Here is a 7,899-nt window from a genome sequence, read left to right as displayed (position 1 = left end):
TGGTTCACTCTTAACGTGTAATTCAACAGGAAGTGAAGTACCACAGTAATGAAGGTGATACAAAAACTCATATGCTTACATAGTGACTTTTATAAAAAGAGATTCCCACCAGATTTTGGAGTTTCCACACTTCAGACGATTAGATTTAAAAAGTGGACAACAATGCCATGAGCAGACACTTGCTCTGACAGGAGGCCTTCAGAAGAACAGGTAGGGATGACTACTTTCCTCTGAGAGCATAGACTATATGGGTTCAGGCTTGGTAATCCAAAAACATTAGGGAGTTCTCTCTTCTGAAATGTTTTTTTAAAATGGATTTAAACAACTTCAGATGGCACAACTGTGCTTGCCAACAAAATCCAGTGTGCCATGTTTTAAAATTGAATGCTGAAAACTGTTTGCAGGAGGTGTGTTGACAGCAGAAAGAGGGTTGTTTATTTCAGAACAAGAACAAAGAGGCTGCAGTTTCAACTGTAGTTCAGGAAACAACAGAGGTGAAATGAGGGCCCCACTGCAGTCAATGGGAGTTTTGCCATTGACTTGAAGGAAGGAAGGTATGATTTCAGCCCATGTGAGTAAGTCAGGTTCTATTAGAATAGCCATTTTGGGCCAGACCAGTATTTTAAATTGTTGAAAAGAGAGAGAAAAGGCTTACCAAGAACCAGCATAAAGACATTCTGCCAATAAGTGTCTGTGACTTGGCAAATATTTGTTTCTTACTTTCAGAACTCCAATTTCTGCTGTTTTCAGATGTTAGAAAGGTGACTAGCCTGCATCTGAGTTGATGGAATAAAATTCTTGAGTTCTCTTGAAATCAAACACATGTTCTGATTGCATCACTGCCCACCAGTTCCTTCCATTTGTGTGGAAGTGCCTCTGAAATTGCTTCCAAGTTCATGAAAAACTTGGCAATGGTGCAGAAGTTGAAAGTTGCTATCGAAAGGCTTAATACCATTTGAGAGTACGTTCTTCGATCAATAGTCAATGCAGGGAAAGTTCTGTATACCCCCCTCTTAGTTGTCTCTTTTATAAGATGAACAGCCCCTGCTTCCCCTCCACTTTTTCCACCTAGTATGGAAGCTGTTCCATAATCCTAATCTCTTTATTACCTTCTCTGCACCTTTTCCAATTCTTATTTATCCTTTTTTGATCTTAGGTGATCAAAACTACACACAGAATTCCAGGTGTGGCTATACCATGGATTTACAGAGTGGCATTATGATAGTTTGCTTTATTATTTATTCCCTTCCTAATACTTCCCAATGTTCTATTGACTTTTTGATGGCCACTGCAGCTTGAGCAAATGCTTTTAAAGAACTATTTGCAATAATCCCAAGATAGTGGTAACAGCTAAATTAGACCCCTTTATGTTATATGTGCAGTTGGGATTATGTTTTTCAATGTGCATTATTATGCACTTTTCTACACTGGATTTCATCTGCTATTTCATTACCCAGTTTACCCAGTTTTGTGAGATCCCTTTGAAACTTTCACAGTTACAATGGACTTAACTATCTTGATTAATTTGGTATCATCTGTAAACTTTGTCACTTCGCTGTGACCCCTTTTTCCAGATCATTTACAGATATGTTGAATAGTAGAGGTCCCAGAACAGATCCTTGGGGGACACGACTATTTACCTCTATCCATTCTGAAAACTGAACATTTATTCCCACCCTTTGTTTACTGTCTTTTAACCAATATCAAGCAGTCATTTAGCACCTTAGACAGACTAACCAATTCATTAGGTCATGAACTTTCAAAGTGGGTCCACTAAAATGGTTAGTCTCAAAGGTGCTACATGGCTGTTTATTTATGAAGCTACAGACTAATACAACTGCCCCTCTGAGGTCTTTTAACCAGTCAGTGATCCATGAGAGGACCTCCCCTCTCATCCTACGACTGCTTACTTTGCATAAGAATCTTTGGTCTGGGAGCTTACAAAAGACTTTCTGTAAGTCCATTAATGTGTATTAACCAAAATGGTTGAGGATGTAACCCCAGGATGTGCCCCCTAGGCCTCTGACTGCCAGATTCTCGGATCAGACAACAGGGTGTTGATCACCAAATCATTACAGTGAGGTCTCAGAGCACGCGAGGGTTCCATTCCACACACCCTCGCGTAAACCCAGATTTCACACAAGTTAGGGTCTGGCTTTTTCCCCGGCAGAATGCATGTTCTGCAGCAGAAAGGGAAGTCCTGGGGTGGGAGGGCAGTTGGGGAAAGTTAAGCCTGGTGGTGGGTTGGGGCCGTGGGAGGAGGGTGGCGGGGTGGGCTAAGCCTGGGGTGGGTTAGGGCTGCAGGGAGGTAAGGGTGGAGTTGAGCATAAGTGGTAAACTGGGCTGCAGGAGGGGCAGGAGTTGAGCCAGAACCACAGCCATGCCTGGGTGGTGAGCCTGCGGGGGGAGGGGGGTGTACCGGAGCCGTGCAGGGAGGTGGGGGCGGGCAGGCAGCTTGTGAGCCGGTGCGGGGGGGGTGGTTTGCACCAGAGCCGCACAGGGCAAGGGGGTGGCTTGTGATCTGGCTTGGGGGTCACACCTGAGCCCCACAGAGCAGGGGAGGGCAGCTTGTGAGCCAGCAAGGGGGTTGCGCCGGAGCCACGTGAGGCAGTGGGGGCAGCTTGAACCAGAGCCACTTGCACATGGTTTAAACTGGGCTGGGGGGGTGCGGTCAGGGTCAGACACGTAAGGGCAGGGTCACACACTCTGAGTTCGTGTACTCTGAGACCTTACTGTACTCTCTTCTGTTCCTTCTCTTTGAAGCATCTGGCATTGACCACTGTCAGAAAACAGGATACTGGGCCAGACGGATCATTGGTTAGAGACATTATGGTCATTCTTATGTTTGGTTGTTGATATTTGTTAACATTAGTCAAAATGTTTCAAGTCTTGGTGAAGATTTTAACTATATTCCAATGAGCTCTCATGAAGAGAAGTTGTTTTTTAATAGAATTTTTCTTCCCTAAATTGCCCTGGTAAATATAGTTTGGGCTCAAAATTTTTGACCTCAGATCAGTGCAACTTGAATAAGTTCCTTTACCTGTGTTTATGTACTTGGGTCTGAGAGTCCAGCTATCCAATGAGTCCCATCTTAAATTGTACAGTACAGTGACAGAGATGACATTTTTGGCCATACATATGAATTATAGTCTGTTTTTTCAATACCCACAATGATTCTGTTGGGGTATGCTGTGTCAGAGCAGAGACATCTGTTCTTAGTTTTTAAAATTCAACACACAATCCTTTTGTAAGCAACAAGCAATACAGTTCAGTGCCCATAATGAGCACAAATAGACTTCTGAATATTTGAGCATTCTAGATTAAGACTGCTTATCTAATCATGCCAAAGTAAGATTCACTTTCAGATACCCTATTGCACAAATAGTAATCAAAACAGTCCACAAAACAATATCATCTTTTATTGTTTCTGTCCTTGCACTGCTAGGCAGAGTGCGGTTATCTACAATGGCTCCCATCCTTCAACTCTCCTTGACTTCAGTGGAGCCAGGATTTCATCCTTGAGTCTCAAAAGCCTGAAAGGAAAATGTCCAGCATTTGTTCTAGAACCCAGATATGCAGATACACACAGAGTAATTCAGACATTTCTGAAAATTCTGTGGACATGTTAGATGGTAAGGATGGTAGGTAAACTTTCTATGTTGATTATTTCCATATTTAATGTATATGACACTCGGGCATCATTCGCAAATAGCCTTTTTGTATGAAAACAGCAATGGCTTATTCAAAACCAGATCAAAGAGGCATGCAAGACTCACATCTACTAAATAAACACTGATGCCTGATGGCAGTAATACAGCTATTTATATTCATTGCTTGATTTAACCAGTGGCATTCCTTTAATATGATAATAAGCATGAGCTGTTTGCTACAAAAAAATAGAGACTTATATGTTAGTGTTCAGTACACTTCTGAACACCGAACAAGACACTGATATTGGCTAGGGAAAAATACTTAGAGATGTGTTAATTAGCTACCATTACTGAAAAAAATCCAGGGATTTAAATTTCAAATTAGGCCTTAGAATTTCATGAAAAAAATAGGCACATGGATCCCATCAGTGACACATGTCCAGTTCAGGAATCCCAAACATGCAAATCCAGTAATAACCTGCACATTACCCAGTATGAAGACCTGGGGCAGCAGCACTCTCTCAAGAGCAGTGCATAACTCTATGACAACAACCCTGACAGCTGATCTACCAATGTCAAACAGTTAGCTACTGATGGGCAGAAAGTGGAGGTGGTGGGCCTCTAGCTGGTGATGGCCACACATTTGTCCATGCTGAAGGGAATTCTCACGGGCTACATCTACACTAGCCAAAAACTTCAAAATGGCCATGCAAATGGCCATTTCGAAGTTTACTAATGAAGCGCTGAAATACATATTCAGCACCTCATTAGCATGTGGGCGGCCACGGCACTTCGAAATTGACAGGGCTTGCCACCGCACGGCTCATCCAGAGGGGGCTCCTTTTTGAAAGGACCCCGCCTACTTCGAAGTCCCCTTATTCCTATGAGCAGATGGGAATAAGGGGACTTCGAAGTAGGCGGGGTCCTTTCGAAAAGGAGACCCATCTGGATGAGCTGCATCAATTTCGAAGTGCTGCGGCCGCCCGCATGCTAATGAGGTGCTGAATATGTATTTCAGCGCTTCATTAGTAAACTTCAAAATGGCCATTTGCATGGCCATTTTGAAGTTTGGGGCTAGTGTAGACACGGCCATGCTGTTTTCCTGCTGCTACTGCTCTCGGGGAGAACTTTGCACAGATTTTGAGTAAAGTAGTCTTCCTCATCCTGAAGTCCTGCCAAGTTCAGCAGACAGCGTTGGTTACCCCAGTTCTGCATCACTATCCTGTTCTACCAGTAAAACGCAAAAGCAGCATTCCACTAAGGGAAGCCTCTCCAGAAAAATGTCAAGTAGAAACAAGCCCACTGACAGCAATTCTGGGCCAGGGCGCAGAATAGACAGTGGGCTCCCTATGATGTGGTCTGCCTGACATTTGGGTGGTGCTGCACCTGGACTGCTGGCATGTTCCCTCTTCTTTCATCCACGTGAGCAATAGCTTTTGCTTTGTGCAGATTGGCACTACTAGTAGAAACAAAAAACCTAGATATAATTTATATTTTTCAAAGTTACCATAAGGATAATTACTGCAGCCAGGACAGGTTAAGCATTTTAGAACTCACTGCTCTAAGAGTTAAATTTAAGTATAGAAAATAAAAATTATGAAATGCATAAAGCAGTTAAAACACTAAAATAGTACACTTTGAAAGGATAAAATTACAGAGGATATATATGCCTGCAGCACGTAATAAGTAGTCACAATGACAATAATAATACAAGTCTGTGTTGTAAGATTTTTAAGACTCAGAACTGCGTGTGTGACAGAGGGAGAGAAGCACATGCACACAGAGAAAATGCATGTGCTGGCTTCTGGGGAAATGTGAGACATACTTTAAGACACTCACTGAAGGCTTTCCTTCATTGTTCCTCCATCTTCCCTCCTTTCCCCTGCTCTGCAGAGAAATGGTACATGAGCTGGAAGAGAGAGGAAGACTGTGTGAGCTGGATGCTGAGAATATCAGAAACAGCGCACTGTCTTTTTAAGACTAGCACTCACACCATTCAGAGTAGAACACAGCAGTTCATCTGTCCTCTCTGCTCTACAGCAATGGAGTACAGGAGTCCACATAGGAAGTAGAGTAAGCTGGAATGGACAAAGTGCTGTAGGTACTGGTACATTGATATAGGTGTACAAGAACTGTTACAGAGGAAAAACGTCCCAAAACATTCCCCCAATTAAAAAAAAACAAACAAAAACAAAAACACAAAAACCCTTACACGTGTAGACAAGGCCTAAGAAGCGGCTTATACAATGAACATCAGTTTTCCTTATCTTCATTATTTTCCTCAAATTATCTTTTTCTTATGTGAAAACCTGAGATTGACAAACTGTCTCTCCTTTGATTACTGAGGATGTTTAGGGAGGCTGTAGATATGTGTTGGTAAATTTCATGTGACATGATACTTGTTAGATTGTGTTAATTTTCACTTGGAGAGCAGGAGTCATGTTAGATTTGAGATCTGACTTCTCCCATCTTTCACCATCACCTAATTTTTAGCTTTCTCTGTAATTTACTTCCATGTGATCTGCTGATAATGCTTAATCTGATCTGGATAAAGACTTTGCTTTGTTGCCATCGTATCCCATAAAATAGTAGAATTCTATTTCCCATATTGCTGATAAGGCTGATTCAGGTTAAACTTGTGCTTTGACTTATTTGCTGATTCTCATGATAAGCGGCAGAGCTTAAAGCCTGGAAGAAAGATGGATGCATGTTGAGTCTGAATAATATTGAAGATGATCTGGATTCTTAGTATACAATATTTTTTGGAGATTGCTGGCACCTCATCATTAGAAAGTTCTGACAACTAGTTCTGGAACTAATAATAATTAGTTCTGGAACTAATTATTTTTCCAATAATTACAGAAAGGAAAGGAAAGCCAGTCATTTAACCTGTAGCTGTGAATATGATTTAACATGAGAACATAACATAAGAATAGCCATACTGGGTCAGACCAAAGGTCCATCAAGCCCAGTATCCTGTCTTCTGAGAGAGGCCAACACCTGATGCCCCAGAGGGAGTGAACAGAACAGGTAATCATGAAAACAATCCCTCTCCTGACATCCATTTCCAGCCTCTTACAAACAGAGGCTAGGGACACCATTCCTACTTATCCTAGCTAATAGCTATTGATGGACCTAACCTCCATGAATTCATCTAGTTCTTTTGTGCACCCTGTTAAAGTCATGGTCTTCACAACCTCCTCTGGTAAGGAGTTCCACAGGCCTACCATGTGCTGTGTGAAGAAAAACTTCCTTTTGTTAGTTTTAAACCTGCCACTCATTAATTTCATTCGGTGACCCCTAGTTCTTTTGTTATGGGAATAAGTAAATAACTTTTCCTTATTCATTTTTTCCAAACCAGCTATGAATTATATACCTCTGACATGTTCCCTGTTTGTCTCCTTTTTTCTAAGCTGAAAAGTCCCAGACTTTTTAATCTGTCTTCATATGGTATCCATTCCAAACGCCTAAATCATTTTTGTTGCCCTTTTCTGAACCTTTTCCAATGCCAATATAGTTTTTTTTAGATGAGGCAATTACATCTGTATGCAATATTCAAGATGCGGGAATACTGTGGATTTATATAGAATCAATAAGATATTTCCTGTCTTATTCTCTATCACTTTTTAAATGATTCCTAGCATTTTGTTTGCCTTTTTGACTGCTGCAGCACAAGTGGATGTTTTCAGAGAACTATCAATAATCACTCCAAAATCTCTCTCTTGAATGGTTATAGCTAAATTAGTCCCCATCATGTTGTATGTATAATCGCGATTATATTTCCAATGTGTATTACTTTATATTTATCAACATTAAAATTCATTTGCCATTTTGTTGTCCAATCACTAAGTTTTCTGAGACCTTTTTGAAATTCTTCACAGTCTGCTTTGGTCTTAACTATTTTGAACAGTATCATCAGCAAATTTTGCCACCGTAAGCCGCGTCTACACGTGCGCGCTACTTCGAAGTAGCGGCGCCAACTTCGAAATAGCGCCCGTCACGGCTACATGTGTTGGGCGCTATTTCGAAGTTAACTTCGACGTTAGGCGGCGAGATGTCGAAGTCGCTAACCCCACGAGGGGATGGGAATAACGCCCTACTTCGATGTTGAACATGTAGACGATCCACATCCTGCAACATCGAAATAGCGGGGTCTGCCATGGCGGCCAGCAGCTGAGGGGTTGAGAGACTCTCTCTCTCCAGCCCCTGCGGGGCTCTATGGTCACCGTGTGCAGCAGCCCTTAGCCCA

The 7,899-nt window shown here is 42.0% G+C and overlaps 1 long non-coding RNA gene across 1 annotated transcript in view; it reads right to left on the bottom strand.

Annotated features, from left to right (window-relative positions):
• Positions 1 to 3,426: 3,426 nt before the first annotated feature.
• LOC142014384 (uncharacterized) overlaps positions 3,427 to 7,899 on the bottom strand; it is a 55,440-nt gene continuing 50,967 nt past the window's right edge. The window contains exon 4 of the long non-coding RNA XR_012645927.1: positions 3,427 to 3,533. This is a non-coding gene — a long non-coding RNA (uncharacterized LOC142014384). The remainder of the gene's footprint in view (positions 3,534 to 7,899) is intronic.

This window comes from Carettochelys insculpta, chromosome 6, assembly GCF_033958435.1.
Source record: "Carettochelys insculpta isolate YL-2023 chromosome 6, ASM3395843v1, whole genome shotgun sequence".
Classification (NCBI taxonomy): domain Eukaryota; kingdom Metazoa; phylum Chordata; order Testudines; family Carettochelyidae; genus Carettochelys; species Carettochelys insculpta.
This window is presented reverse-complemented; position numbering and strand designations above follow the sequence as displayed.